This window comes from Hyla sarda, chromosome 12 (genome assembly GCF_029499605.1).
Source record: "Hyla sarda isolate aHylSar1 chromosome 12, aHylSar1.hap1, whole genome shotgun sequence".
NCBI lineage: Eukaryota > Metazoa > Chordata > Amphibia > Anura > Hylidae > Hyla > Hyla sarda.
Window position 1 is genome coordinate 64,746,816 of NC_079200.1, and position 15,094 is coordinate 64,761,909.

At 45.5% G+C, this 15,094-nt stretch overlaps 1 protein-coding gene across 2 annotated transcripts in view; it reads right to left on the bottom strand.

Moving 5' to 3' along the window:
* Positions 1 to 15,094, bottom strand: part of PTK6 (protein tyrosine kinase 6) — a 69,763-nt gene that overhangs the window by 38,375 nt on the left and 16,294 nt on the right. The window lies entirely within an intron of this gene.

Sequence of the window (15,094 nt, forward strand, 5' to 3'; positions counted from 1 at the left end):
AGTCTGAGGAAAGAGAGTGAATTAAAAATGGCTGCCCCTTATATAGTGAGGTGGCTGGACTACAGCCCATTGGTCAAGCTGTGGGTCATAGGTTAAACCTGGTGCTCTCTGGGAGTACATGTTGAAACAAATCACATAACTGCATAACATAACATGTGATCAGGTTTACTCACAGGTCCGTGGAGTCCTCCAAAGGTCCTATATACTATCTATACATTAGAATCCTATCTATGGTCTTAAGGTAACATACACAACATTTAATAAACCAGCAAGATAACACAAGGAGTCCCTGCATGGGAGCCCCCAGGTCACTGGGGGACTCAACCTGACAGGGCCTACAGGTAATACAGGACTATGTACCTGTAGTGGGATGCCACAAAATCATAACCTAGGGCAATCAGGTTACTGACACCTACACACAAAAAAATTCAGCCTAACTGCAATGCCATGTTGGGAACTCCCCACATCAGATACAATGTAGCATTTAAGGGGGTTTCTAACTTAAAACACTTGTTTCCCATCCACATGATAGGGAATAAGTATGAGATCACTGGGGGTCTAACTGTTAGGATCCCCAGCAATCTCAAAGAATGGAGACCTGTCGGAAGGTCATGCATGTGTGAGGTCGCTCCTTTCATTTTCTTTGGGAGCGCAGGAAATAGCCTAGCTATTGCTGGCCAATCTCCGGTTCTCTCATAGGCAATAAATGGAGCAGTGACTCATTCCTCCATTTTTGAGATTGCGGGGGTCCCAGGGTTTGGACCCCCCGCAATCTGACACCTAATTCCTATCCTGTAGATAGGATATACATGTTTAGGTAAGAAAACTCCTTTAAAAGGGCTATCCTTTAGGTCAGCAGATTACATCCAAACAGTTCCACACCTGTCCTCAGGTTGTGTGTAGTATTACAACTCCTTTCACTTCAATAGAACTGAGCTGTGATGCCACACAAACTAAGGAAAAGAGTGGTAGTGGAAGAATCCAGCAATGTTTTTTTTCTAATTCTGGATTACACCTTTGAAGCACTTTGAAGGAACTCAGTGTTGCCCTTGAAAAGATAAAGACAACGTGAAACAGCTGGACCAAATTAAAAAGAAATAATTATAAATTAATTATGCAAGATTACAGTTAAAAACACATATACATAGCATCTCCCACACATCTAATCAGCATATGTGTCACGATGCCGGCTGGCAGGTAGTGGATCCTCTGTGCCAGAGAGGGATTGGCGTGGACCGTGCTAGTGGATCGGTTCTAAGTCACTACTGGTTTTCACCAGAGCCCGCCGCAAAGCGGGATGGTCTTGCTGCGGCGGTAGTGACCAGGTCGTATCCACTAGCAACGGCTCAACCTCTCTGACTGCTGAAGATAGGCGCGGTACAAGGGAGTAGACAGAAGCAAGGTCGGACGTAGCAGAAGGTCGGGGCAGGCAGCAAGGATCGTAGTCAGGGGCAACGGCAGGAGGTCTGGAACACAGGCTAGGAACACACAAGGAAACGCTTTCACTGGCACAATGGCAACAAGATCCGGCGAGGGAGTGAAGGGGAAGTGAGGTATAAATAGGGAGTGCACAGGTGAACACACTAATTGGAACCACTGCGCCAATCAGCGGCGCAGTGGCCCTTTAAATCGCAGAGACCCGGCGCGCGCGCGCCCTAGGGAGCGGGGCCGCGCGCGCCGGGACAGGACAGACGGAGAGCGAGTCAGGTACGGGAGCCGGGATGCGCATCGCGAGCGGGCGCTACCCGCATCGCGAATCGCATCCCGGCTGGAGACGGTATCGCAGCGCACCGGGTCAGTGGAGCTGCCCGGAGCGCTGCGGTAGCGAGAGAGAAGCGAGCGCTCCGGGGAGGAGCGGGGACCCGGAGCGCTCGGCGTAACAATATGCAATTTGATCAGATAACAGCCCTGTCTTTTATAGTGTAAATTGTCCATTATAACATCCGGAGACAAAAAAAACATCTACATTGCATAGTCTTCTTATCCTTATTCCATATGGTTCTTGGCAGGGTGTGATCACATGGGCGTATTACACTCATAAGCAAAACTTAGAAGGAGTACATTATGTAAGAAAAACCAAAAATCCTCATGACAAAGCAAAGTGTAATTGTTTCATTGTTTTTTAAGAATCCACTTGATATTAAACTCATTAATTGATTTCTTTAGCACCCTAGGATAGATTACACAGCCTTTTCATGAACAAAAGTTTAACATAGAAACATAGAATGTGTCGGCAGATGAGAACCATTTGGCCCATCTAGTCTGCCCAATAATCTGAGTCCTATCAATAGTCCCTGGCCCTATCTTATATGAAGGATAGCCTTATGCCTATCCAATACATGTTTAAACTCCTTCACTGTATTTGCCGCGACCACTTCTGCAGGAAGGCTAAGTTTGACCTTGAGTGTAGTTGTTCAACCATGACTATGAGGTTACTTGCTGAATGCTATGCTGATACAGGAATGGAACAACCAAAAATCAAGTAGCAGTCAATGGATGCCAATGAGTCCAAATTAAGGGTCCACTTCCCATTGTTACTGATGCACGTGAAAGAAACCATGGCCACATGCTGTAGTCAATGATGCATGGTTTTGCTTGAAAAATGTGGTATTGCCAGCAAAATCACGAGGGCATTGTCCACCACGTGGGCATTGTGTGCATGTGCCAGGAGCAATGTGCTAGCCGCAATTGCCCACTTCTTCATTCTTGGTCATTCCAAGAGTCTGTCGCCTGTTAGATCTATGTGCTGGAGACAGCAAAACCACAACTACATAGACCACCAATCTCTTTGGAGTCTGTCCATGCCTTGCATTGATGTCTATAGGGGCAGTGCAATGCTCTAATCTTCCTGTGGTGGTGCTGCAGTGAAAGTGAACACTTGCTGCAAGATTCCTGCAGAGATTTCAGGGATTGCAAGAAATATTAGCAGGTGGTTGGTAGGAACTGTTTATCACTCATCTTAGAATGTCTTTGTACGATGAAAATGAGCATTCCTCTTAGATTACCAGTGTGACAAAGGCTTAACCCCTTAAGGACCCAGCCATTTTACACCTCAGGACCCGGCCATTTTTTGCAATTCTGACCACTGTCACTTTAAACATTAATAACTCTGGAATGCTTTTAGTTATCATTCTGATTCCGAGACTGTTTTTTCGTGACATATTCTACTTTAACATAGTGGTAAAATTTTGTGGTAACTTGCATCCTTTCTTGGTGAAAAATCCCAACATTTTATGAAAAATTTGAAAATTTTGCATTTTTTTAACTTTGAAGCTCTCTGCTTGTAAGGAAAATGGATATTCCAAATAATTTTTTTTTTATTCACATATACAATATGTCTACTTTATGATTGCATCATAAAATTTACGTGTTTTTACTTTTGGAAGTCACCAGAGGGCTTCAAAGTTCAGCAGCAATTTTCCAATTTTTCACAAAATTTCCAAACTCACAATTTTTCATGGACCAGTTCAGGTTTGAAGTGGATTTGAAGGGTCTTCATATTAGAAATACCCCACAAATTACCCCATTATAAAAACTGCACCCCCCAGAGTATTCAAAATGACATTCAGTCCGCGTTTTAACCCTTTAGGTGTTTCACAGGAATAACAGCAAAGTGAAGGAGAAAATTCACAATCTCCATTTTTTACACTCGCATGTTCTTGTAGACCCAATTTTTGAATTTTTACAAGGGGAAAAAGGAGAAAATGTATACTTATATTTGTAGCCCAATTTCTCTCGAGTAAGCACATACCTCATATGTCTATGTAAAGTGTTCGGCGGGCGCAGTAGAGGGCTCAGAAGCGAAGGAGCGACAAGGGGATTTTGGAGAGTACGTTTTTTTGAAATGGTTTTTGGGAGGCATGTTGCATTTAGGAAGCCCCTATGGTGCCAGAACAGCAAAAATCCCCCACATGGCATACCATTTTGGAAACTAGACCCCTTGAGGTACGTAACAAGGAATAAAGTGAGCCTTAATACCCCACAGGGGTTTCACAACTTTTGCATATGTAAAAAAATAAAAATAAAATTTCACTAAAATGTGTGTTTCCCCCCAAATTTCACATTTTTGCAAGGGTTAATAGCAGAAAATACCCCCCAAACATTGTAACCCCATCTCTTCTGAGTATGGAGGTATCCCATAAGTTGACCTGAGGTGTACTATGGGTGAACTACAATGCTCAGAAGAGAAGGAGTCATATTTGGCTTTTTGAGAGCAAATTTTGCTCGGGGGCATGTCGCATTTAGGAAGCCCCTATGGTGCCAGGACAGCAAAAAAAAAACACATGGCATACCATTTTGGAAACTAGACCCCTTGTGGAACGTAACAAGGAATAAAGTGAGCCTTAATACCCCACAGGGGTTTCACGACTTTTGCATACGTAAAAAAAAAATAAAAAAAATCACTAAAATGTGTGTTTCCCCCCAAATTTCACATTTTTACAAGGGTTAATAGCAGAAAATACCCCCCAAAATTTGTAACCACATCTCTTCTGAGTATGGAGGTACCCCATAAGTTGACCTGAAGTGCACTACGGGCGAACTACAATGCTCAGAAGAGAAGGAGTCATATTTGGCTTTTTGAGAGCAAATTTTGCTCGGGGGGCATGTCGCATTTAGGAAGCCCATATGGTGCCAGGACAGCAAAATAACCCCCACATGGCATACCATTTTGGAAACTAGACCCCTTGAGGAACATAACAAGGCATAAAATGAGCATTTACCCCCCACTGGTGTCTGTCAAATCTTTGGAACAGTGGGCTGTACAACATTTTTAATTTGCACAGCCCACTGTTCCAAAGATCTGTCAGACACCAGTGGGGTGTAAATTCTCACTGCACCCCTCATTACATTCCATGAGGGGTCTAGTTTCCGAAATGGGGTCACATGTGGGGTTTTGTTTTTTTTGCGTTTGTCAAAACCGCTGTAACAATCAGCCACCCCTGTGCAAATCACCTCAAATGTACATGGTGCACTTTCCCTTCTGGGCCTTGTTGTGCGCCCCCAGAGCACTTTGTGCCCACATATGGGGTATCTCCGTAGTCGGGAGAAATTGCGTTACAAATTTTGGGGGGCTTTTTTCCCCTTTACCTCTTGTCAAAATGAAAAGTATAGGGCAACACCAGCATGTTAGTGTAAAAAGTTTATTTTTTTTACACTAACATGCTGGTGTAGACCCCAACTTCACCTTTTCATAAGGGGTGAAAGGAGAAAAAGACCCCCAAGATTTGTAAGGCAATTTCTCCCGAGTACGGCGATACCCCATATGTGGCCCTAAACTGTTGCCTTGAAATACGACAGGGCTCCAAAGTGAGAGAGCGCCATGCGCATTTGAGGCCTGAATTAGGGATTTGCATAGGGGTGGACATAGGGGTATTCTACGCCAGTGATTCCCAAACAGGGTGCCTCCAGCTGTTGCAAAACTCCCAGCATGCCTGGACAGTCAACGGCTGTCTGGCAATACTGGGAGTTGTTGTTTTGCAACAGCTGGAGGCTCCATTTTGGAAAGAGTGGCGTACCAGACGTTTTTCATTTTTATTGGGGAGGGAGGGGGGCTGTGTAGGGGTATGTGTATATGTAGTGTTTTTTACTTTTTATTTTATTTTGTGTTAGTGTAGTGTAGTGTTTTTAGGGTACAGTCACACGGGCGGGGGGATTACAGCGAGTTTGAGCTGCCGTGCAAAATTTGCTGCATCGCAAACTTGCAGCCCGATACTCACTGTAAGCCCCCTGCCCATGTGAATGTACCCTGTACATTCACAGGGGGGGGACCTCCAGCTGTTGCAAAACTACAACTCCCAGCATGCCTGAGAATGTTTGGGAGTTGTGGTTTTGCAACAGCTGGAGGCACACGGGTTGGGAAACACTGAGTTAGGAAACAATGTTTCCCAACCAGTGTGCCTCCAGCTGTTGCAAAACCACAACTCCCAAACATTCTCAGGCATGCTGGGAGTAGTAGTTCGGCAACATCTTTAGAGCCAGATGTTGCCGAACTACAACTCCCAGCATGCTTGGAGTTGTAGTTTTGCAACATCTGGAGGACTACAGTTTGCAGACCACTAATACTGTGGTTCCCAATCTGTGCCCTTCCAGATGTTGCAAAACTACAACTCCCAGTATGCCAAAACTGTCCAGGCATGCTGGGAGTTGTAGTTCTGCAACATCTGAAGGGCCAGATGTTACAGAACTACAACTCCCAGCATGCCTGGACAGTAAGGGCATGCTGAGGATGTGTAGTTTTGCAACATCTGGAAGGGCACAGTGGTCTCCAAACTGTGGACCTCCAGATGTTGCAAAACTGCAACTCCCAGCATGCCCAGACGCCAAGAGCTGTCTGGGCATGCTGGGAGTTGTAGTTTACAGGGTCCTATTACAGCAATGCATGTCGCTTTACGGCGACGTGCATTGCTGTAAAGGGCCCGACCGTGGCTGAAGATCTACTCACCTGTCGCCGCCGCCGTCTTCATCGTCTGGATCCGGGTCTTCAGGGACGAGGTAAGTACCGGGGCCGGTCCCCAGCACTCCCCCGTCCCCCGCCTCGTCCTCCGGTCTTCCTCCCGTCCTCTCCGGACTTTCAGGGGCCGGGCAGGACGGGAGGAAGTAACCGCCCCCCTCCTGCGATTGGTCGGTTAACTAACCGACAGATCGCAGGGGATCGGAGGAGGTGGCCGGCTTGCCACCTCGCTCCGATACTCCAGCATGGTCCTGGCTGCCTGTGACAGCCGGGATCATGCGAAATTACCAGGCGGTCGGGTCCCAGAGACCCGATCAGCCCGGTATCGCCGCAGATCGCAAGGGCGATTTTCCTTGCGATTTGCGGCGATCGCCGACATGGGGGGCCTACATGGCCCCCCTCGGCGTTTGCCCTGGATGCCTGCTGAAGGATTTCAGCAGGCATCCAGTTCCGATCTCTGCCCGGCGAGCGGCAGAGACCGGAAAACGCCATGACGTATGCATACGTCATGGGTCCTTAAGACCCAGGGTGTGAAGACGTATGCATACGTCATGGGTCCTGAAGAGGTTAAAGGGGTACTCTGGTGGAAAACTTTTTTTTTTTTTTTTTTTAAATCAACTGGTGCCAGAAAGTTAAACAGATTTGTAAATCACTTCTATTAAAAAATCTTAATTCTTCCAGTACTTATTAACTGCTGAGTACTACAGAAGAAATTATCTTCTTTTTGGAACACAGAGCTCTCTGCTGACATCACAAGCACAGTGCTCTCTGCTGATATATCTGTCCATTTTAAGAACTGTCCAAAGTAGGAGAAAATCCCCACAGAAAACATATGCTGCTCTGGTCAGTTCCTAAAATGGACAGAGATGTCAGCAGAGAGCTCGTGATCTCAACAGAGAGCTCTGTGTTCCAAAAAGAAAATAATTTCTTCTGTAATATTCAGCAGCTAATAAGTACTGGAAGGATTAAGATTTTTTTATTAGAAGTAATTTACAAATCTGTTTAACTTTCTGGCACCAGTTGATTAAAAAAAAAAAAGGTTTTCCACCGGAGTACCCCTTTAATAGAAGAGGAGCACTGTAGTGTACAACTTAAAAGCACCCAATATAATGGAAGGAGGAAGAGATCAGTGATGGATCTGCCTCTCACAATGCGCAGCTTTATCTGGTTTCTGTGGCTGATTTGTGCGTCACCTCATAGCAACATAAACACAAGGCTTCTGGGTGCCGGGAAAGCCCCAAAATATTGGCCGGGGTTTAATCTTTCACCATATCCTTCTCCGTAGTGCAGATATTCTCTTCAGGCAGCTCCTTTGAACCTGAAGATCAGGTTTGAGTAGAATTTGATTCATGCCGTCCGAGCAAACCTTGAACAGTCATGCTACTTGTACTTTCCTACATAGTATCTCAGTGAATTTCAGAAGCATTTATAGCCAATAAAATGCAAAATTCACACCTCCATAAATTTCTGACCACTGCATGCACAGCCAGTGAAAACTAAGTCAGTGTAGCAAAAATGACTTGAAATACAGAGATGTTAAAATTACATTTTTTTTGTGCAAAGCTGTACATTTAAACAAATATGTGGACAATATGAGGAAAAAAGTCCATGAGAAATTCCCCCATATTCTACATGTTGAAAGAAAAAAGACTATGGGGGTAGATTTATCAAAACCTGTCCAGAGGAAAAGTTGCTGAGTTGCCCATAGCAACCAATCAGATCACTTCTTTAATCTTTCAGAGGCCTTTTCAAAAATGAAAGAAGGAATCTGATTGGTTGCTATGGGCAACTCAGCAACTTTTACTCTGGACAGGGTTTGATAAATCTCCCCCTATGTTATCGGCTCATAGGTATTAGAACAATATTTACGTTGGTATATTGCGCGTTACTTTAGCTAACAGCTATTTCTCTTGACTCATTCATGCTCAGCTGGGCCAAGCATGCATGTATAAATAATGTTAAAGAAGTAGTAGGCAGCACTCACCAGGTTCATTTCAATCTTGACAGAAAAACAGCGTGGAGCACGGTCGCACGACCGTGCTCCACTCTGTTTTTATGTCAAGATTGAAATAAAGTCGGTTTTGCACAGAAGAACCTGGTGAGTGCTACCTACTACTTTAACATTATTTATAAAAGAAGCGTTTTGTGCCTTATGGGTTCAGCACCCAGGTGTGCACTTAGATGTTAGATGTTGTCCTTCCTACCGAAGTACTTAAAGGGGTACTCCAATGGAATTTTTTTTTTTTTTAAATAAACTGGTGCCAGAAAGTTAAGCAGATTTGTAGATTACTTCTATTAAATCTTAATCCTCTTAAATCTTAAATTACTTCCATTAAATCTTAATCCTTCCAGTACTTATCAGAAGCTGTATGCTCCACAGGAAGTTCTTTTCTTTTGCATTTTCTTCTCTGTCTGACCACAGTGCTCTCTGCTGACACCTCTGCCCATGTCAGGAACTGTCCAGAGCAGGAGAGGTTTGCTATGGGGATTTGCTCCTACTCTGGACAGTTCCTGACATGGACAGAGGTGTAAGCAGAGAGCACTGTGGTCAGACTGATAAGAAATTCAAAAAGAAAAGAACTTCCTATGTAATATACAGCAGCTGATAAGTACTGGAAGGATTAAGATTTTTTAATAGACGTAATTTACAAACCTTTTTAACTTTCTGGCACCAGTTGATTTAAAAAAAAAAAAAAAAAGTTATCCACTGGAGTACCCCTTTAAATGGGGCAATAGAAATCAGGGTTAGCAGTGCCAAGCATACCTGTCTCTTCTGTATGCCAAGCATGCATGTGTTTTAATGGGGGGGAGTAAACTGCCACCACACTCCTTCAGTGGAAGATTATCTCCCTGAATACAATCGGATGGGGCATTTGAATTCAACTCACCCAACCTCATCTGTCAAGGGACACTAAATGGTTGTCCAGTCCAGCTAAGTTGTGGCGATTTGTGTATGGAGACCTTTACAGTGCAGTTTGCTTATAAGGCTGCGTTCACATCACGATTTCTCCATCCGACTTGAGTAAACGATTTTATAACTTAAAATGGTATGAAATCGTTTATTAAGTCGGATCCATTGACCTCCATTAAAAAATCGGATCAATTACACACATCCGATTTGATCCACATCCGATTTCACACGATTTTTGTTCAGGTCTGAAATTGTGGCCAAACCTGATTTCAGACTCGAACAAAAATCGTGTGAAATTGGATGTGGATCAAATCGGATGAGTGTAATTGATCCGATTTTTTAATGGAGGTCAATGGATCCGACTTTATATAAGATTTTAAGTTATAAAATCGTTTACTCAAGTCGGATGGAGAAATCGTGATGTGAACGCAGCCAAAGTCAGTTCAAAAAGACTGACAGGACGCACCATATAATATAACAAAGCTGACCTTATTAGACATAGTAGTTAAATATTGTCCATGCTGTGATGTATTATCTTTTTCCCATGCAGAGAGTAATAACAGCGTGGAAACCATCCAGCCTCAAAATGACAAATTCAGCTCCGCTACATCTGTAGAGTCACAACAAACATTTACACAGATTCCTCTTTAGTGAACCAATACATTGTGTCATGCTAGTTCCATGTGTTGACATAACCTACCATATGTTCTGTAGTTCTGGCATACTTACGGCTGCGCTTCCACCGTTCCTTCTGGCGCCAAATAGTTATATGGCACAAGTCCCTGCTCTCTGTTGCCGTCTGCTCTCAGTCTCTCCACCAGCCACCAGTCTCCGGTCGTGTTCACAGCTTGAAAACGTTCTCCAGCTTCGAAACTCAACTGTTGATGGCAAGTACCCTTAAAGTCCCATTGGCTTACATATGTATGGGATGGCCGTATCACTTCTTCATAGTCACCCATCATTTATGGACAACTTTACAACCTGACATATAATCAGCTAGGAAGAGACTGTGTCACCTCAACTGCCTGGATTCTCTAGTTCGGTAGTCATTATAAGATGAGTGTCAAAGAGAAAGCCTTGAAGACGAAGGAGGCAAGGTCTTGTGAATATGTAAATTTCCAGGTAATTCTGCAAAGTGTTTGCTGGCTTCTGGCATTGGAAATATTACTCGTACTTCCTCATTGCTATCACTGTTAGAAGTCACACACCTTGCAAGGGAGGAGACAAGTGAAGGAAATTCACCTGTTGTTATGAAGGAGGAAGAAAACACAGAGAAACAGCATTTCACCTACAAGATGATTATTTAGTAAGACTATTTAGTCAGTCAATAGTACTATTTAGAAAATCTATGATGTCAAGTTATATAAAGTATTCAGCCAATTCTGCATCTGGAAAAGCTCAAAAAAGACTTTACCCAGACAAGGGATTCTTGAATGACAAATCTAATGTAGACATGTAAGACAATTTCCATATCACAGTATAACTGGGTAGAATTGTCATTGAATTGTGACGTGCAAGGTTTTCAATGGAAAGTCCGCAAGATTTCGGCAAAAAGTTTGGACTAAACTAGTTTGAACTAGACCTGAAAAAGTTGTATATAACACTAAGGGGGAAATTTATCAAAGAATTTAGACTGTTTTTTCCTGTCTAAATTTGTCTCACAGAAAGTCGCTGTCACGATTCGACTGGCTGGAGGTGGATCCTCTGTGCCAGAGAGGGATTGGTGTGGACCATGTCGGTGGACCGGTTCTAAGTTGCTACTGGTATTCACCAGAGCCTGCCGCAAAGCGGGATGGTCTTGCAGCGGCGGTAGCAACCAGGTCGTATCCACCGGCAACGGCTCAACCTCTCTGACTGCTGAGATATGCGCGGTACAAGGGAGTAGACAAGAGCAAGGTCGGACGTAGCAGAAGGTCAGGGCAGGCAGCAAGGATCGTAGTCAGGGGCAACGGCAGGAGGTCTGGAACACAGGCTAGGAACACACAAGGAAACGCTTTCACTGGCACAATGGCAACAAGATCCGGCAAGGGAGTGCAGGGGAAGTGAGGTATAAGTAGGGAAGTGCACAGGTGAAGGTACTGATTAAAAACTCATGCGCCAATCAGTGGCGCACCGGCCCTTTAAATCGCAAAGACCCGGCGCGCGCGTGCCCTAAGGAGCGGGGCCGCGCACACCAGGAAAGCACAGACGGGGAACGGGTCTGGTAAGCGAGTCGGGATGCGCATCGCGAGCGGGCGCGTCCCGCATCGCGAATCGCATCCCGGCTGGGAACATTATCGCAGCGCACCCGGTCGGCAGGTCTGACCGGGGCGCTGCGATTAGGAGAATGCTGTGAGCGCTTCGGGGAGGAGCGGGGACCTGGAGCGCTCGGCGTAACTGACCATCTTGGATGCCAGAATTTTTTTCACCGAAAAAACGTCAGAGGACCCGGAAACTGGAGTGGGAGAAACAACTTTGGGAGAGAAGCGGTTAAGGATGAGTGGTTTAAGGAGAGAGATATGGAAAGCATTGGGAATACGGAGAGAAGGAGGAAGAAGGAGTTTGTAAGAGACAGGGTTGATTTGGCACTTGATTTTGAAAGGACCAAGATAACGTGGTCCCAGTTTATAACTGGGGACACGAAAGCGGACATACTTGGCGGAGAGCCATACTTTGTCTCCGGGAGAAAAAATGGGGGGATTTCTTCTTTTCCTATCGGCATGTTTTTTCATCCAGGATGAGGCCTGTAAGAGAGAATTCTGAGTCTCTTTCCATATGGTGGAGAAGTCCCGAGTCACCTCATCAACAGCGGGCAAACTAGAGGGCATGGGAGTGGGAAGGGGGGGAAGGGGGGGAAGAGGGTGACGGCCATACACCACGAAGAATGGGGATTTAGCGGAAGATTCAGAGACTCTGAAATTGTACGAGAATTCGGCCCATGGTAGATCTGCCCAGTCATCCTGGTGTGAGGAAACAAAATGTCACAAATAGTCACCCAGAACCTGATTAATTCTTTCTACTTGCCCATTGGATTGGGGAGGATAAGAAGACGAGAAGTTTAATTTGATTTTGAGCTGATTACAGAGGGCCCTCCAGAATTTAGACACAAATTGTAGCTTCTATCCGAGACGATATGCGTAGGCAGCCCGTGAAGGCGAAAAATGTGTATAAAAAATTGTTTCGCCAACTGAGGCGCAGAAGGAAGACCTGGAAGAGGGATAAAATGTGCCATCTTGGAGAATCGATCAACGACCACCCAAACAACTGTGTTGCCATGGGATAAAGGTAAGTCAGTAATAAAGTCCATACCAATCTGAGACCATGGTCGTTCAGGAACAGGCAGAGGATGGAGGAGACCAGCAGGCTTCTGGCGAGGGGTCTTGTCCCGGGCACAGACTGTACAAGCCCAAGCCCCCACGAAATCAACAACATCAGCTTCCAGGGTAGGCCACCAATAAAATCGAGAGATGAGCTGGATGGATTTTTTGATGCCAGCATGGCCTGCGAGGTGTGAGGAGTTTCCCCACTTGAGAATCCTGAGGCGCTGGCGTGAAGAGACGAAGGTCTTCCCTGGAGGGGTTTGTCTGATGGAAGCTGGAGAAGTGGAGATCAGACAGTCCGGAGGAATAATGTGTTGCGGGGAAGCTTCCACTTCAGAGGTATCCGATGAACGAGAGAGGGCATCAGCCCTAATGTTCTTGTCAGCAGGGCGAAAATGAATTTCAAAGTTAAAACGGGCAAAGAACAACGACCACCTAGCCTGGCAAGGGTTCAACCATTGGGCAGACTGAAGATAAGAGAGATTCTTGTGATCAGTGTATATAATAACTGGATATTTGGATCCCTCCAGCAGGTGCCTCCATTCCTCAAGCGACAATTTTATGGCCAGTAGTTCTCGATCACCAATGGAGTAGTTTTACTCCGCCGGAGAAAAGGTCCTAGAAAAGAAACCACAAGTAACAGCATGCCCGGAAGAATTTTTTTTGTAGGAGTACTACTCCCGCTCCCACCGAGGAGGCGTCTACCTCCAGCGAGAAGGGCTTAGATGGATCAGGTCTGGAGAGTACGGGAGCAGAAGAAAAGGCAGTCTTGAGACGATTGAATGCGTCTTCCGCTTGAGGAGGCCAGGACTTAGGGTTGGCGTTTTTCTTGGTTAGGGCCACGATAGGAGCCACAATAGTGGAAAAGTGCGGAATAAATTGTCTGTAATAATTGGCAAACCCCAAAAAACGTTGGATAGCACGGAGTCCGGAGGGGCGTGGCCAATCCAATACGGCTGATAGTTTATCTGGGTCCATTTGTAGTCCCTGGCCAGAGACTAAGTATCCTAGGAAGGGAAGAGATTGACATTCAAAGAGACATTTCTCCATTTTGGCATATAATTGATTGTCCCGAAGTCTCTGAAGAACCATGTGGACATGCTGGCGGTGTTCTTCTAGGTTAGCAGAAAAAATCTAAATATCGTCTAGGTAAACCACAACACAGGTATATAGAAGATCACGAAAAATTTCATTTACAAAGTCTTGGAAGACGGCAGGGGCGTTGCAAAGCCCAAAGGGCATAACCAGATATTCAAAGTGTCCATCTCTGGTGTTAAATGCGGTCTTCCACTCGTCCCCCTCCCTGATGCGGATGAGATTATATGCACCTCTTAAGTCCAGCTTGGTAAAGATGTGGGCGCCTCGTAGGCGATCAAAGAGTTCCGAGATAAGAGGTAGGGGATAGCGTTTTTTTACAGTGATTTTATTAAGTCCGCGGTAATCAATGCAAGGGCGTAAGGAGCAGTCTTTTTTGGAAACGAAAAAAAATCCAGCTCCGGCAGGGGAGGAAGACTTGCGGATAAACCCCTTTTTAAATTCTCTTGGATGTACTCCGACATGGCTTGTGTTTCCGGAGCAGACAGAGGATAGATTCTGCCCCAGGGTGGAGTAGTACCAGGGAGGAGGTCAATAGGACAGTCATAAGGCCTGTGAGGAGGCAAAGTCTCTGCTTGTTTTTTGCAAAAAACATCAGCATAATCTAGATAGGCCTTGGGGAGACCAGATATCGGAGGAACCACAGGGTCTTGACTGACAGTACAGGGAGCAGGCTGAAGACAGTCCTTGTGGCAAGAAGTACCCGGGTTCTTGATTTCCCTGGTGGTCCAATCGAGGGTTGGGGAATGGCGTTGAAGCCACGGTAGTCCAAGAAGAATTTCCGAAGTGCAGTTAGAGAGGACCAGAAATTAAATTTTTTCGTGATGGGGTCTGATGCACATTAAGAGGGGTTCCGTGCGGTAACGCACAGTACAGTCCAATCTTTCATTATTAACAGAGGCGATGTAGAGGGGTCTGGCGAGACTGGTCACCGGGATGTTGAACCTGTTGATGAAGGAGGCCAAAATAAAATTTCCTGCAGATCCGGAATCCAAGAAGGCCATAGCTGAGAAGGAGAAGGTAGAAGAAGAAATCCGCACAGGCACAGTAAGACGTGGAGAAGCAGAGTTCACATCAAGAGCTGTCTCACCTTTGTGCGGAGTCAGCGTGCGTCTTTCCTGATGTGGAGGTCGGATAGGACAATCCTTCAAGAAATGTTCGGTACTGGCACAGTACAGGCAAAGGTTCTCCATGCGGCGTCGTGTCCTCTCTTGAGATGTCAAGCGAGACCGGTCAACTTGCATAGCCTCCACGGCGGAAGGCACAGGAACGGATTGCAGTGGACCAGAGGAGAGAGGAGCCGGGGAGAGAAACCGCCTCGTGCGAACAAAGTCCATA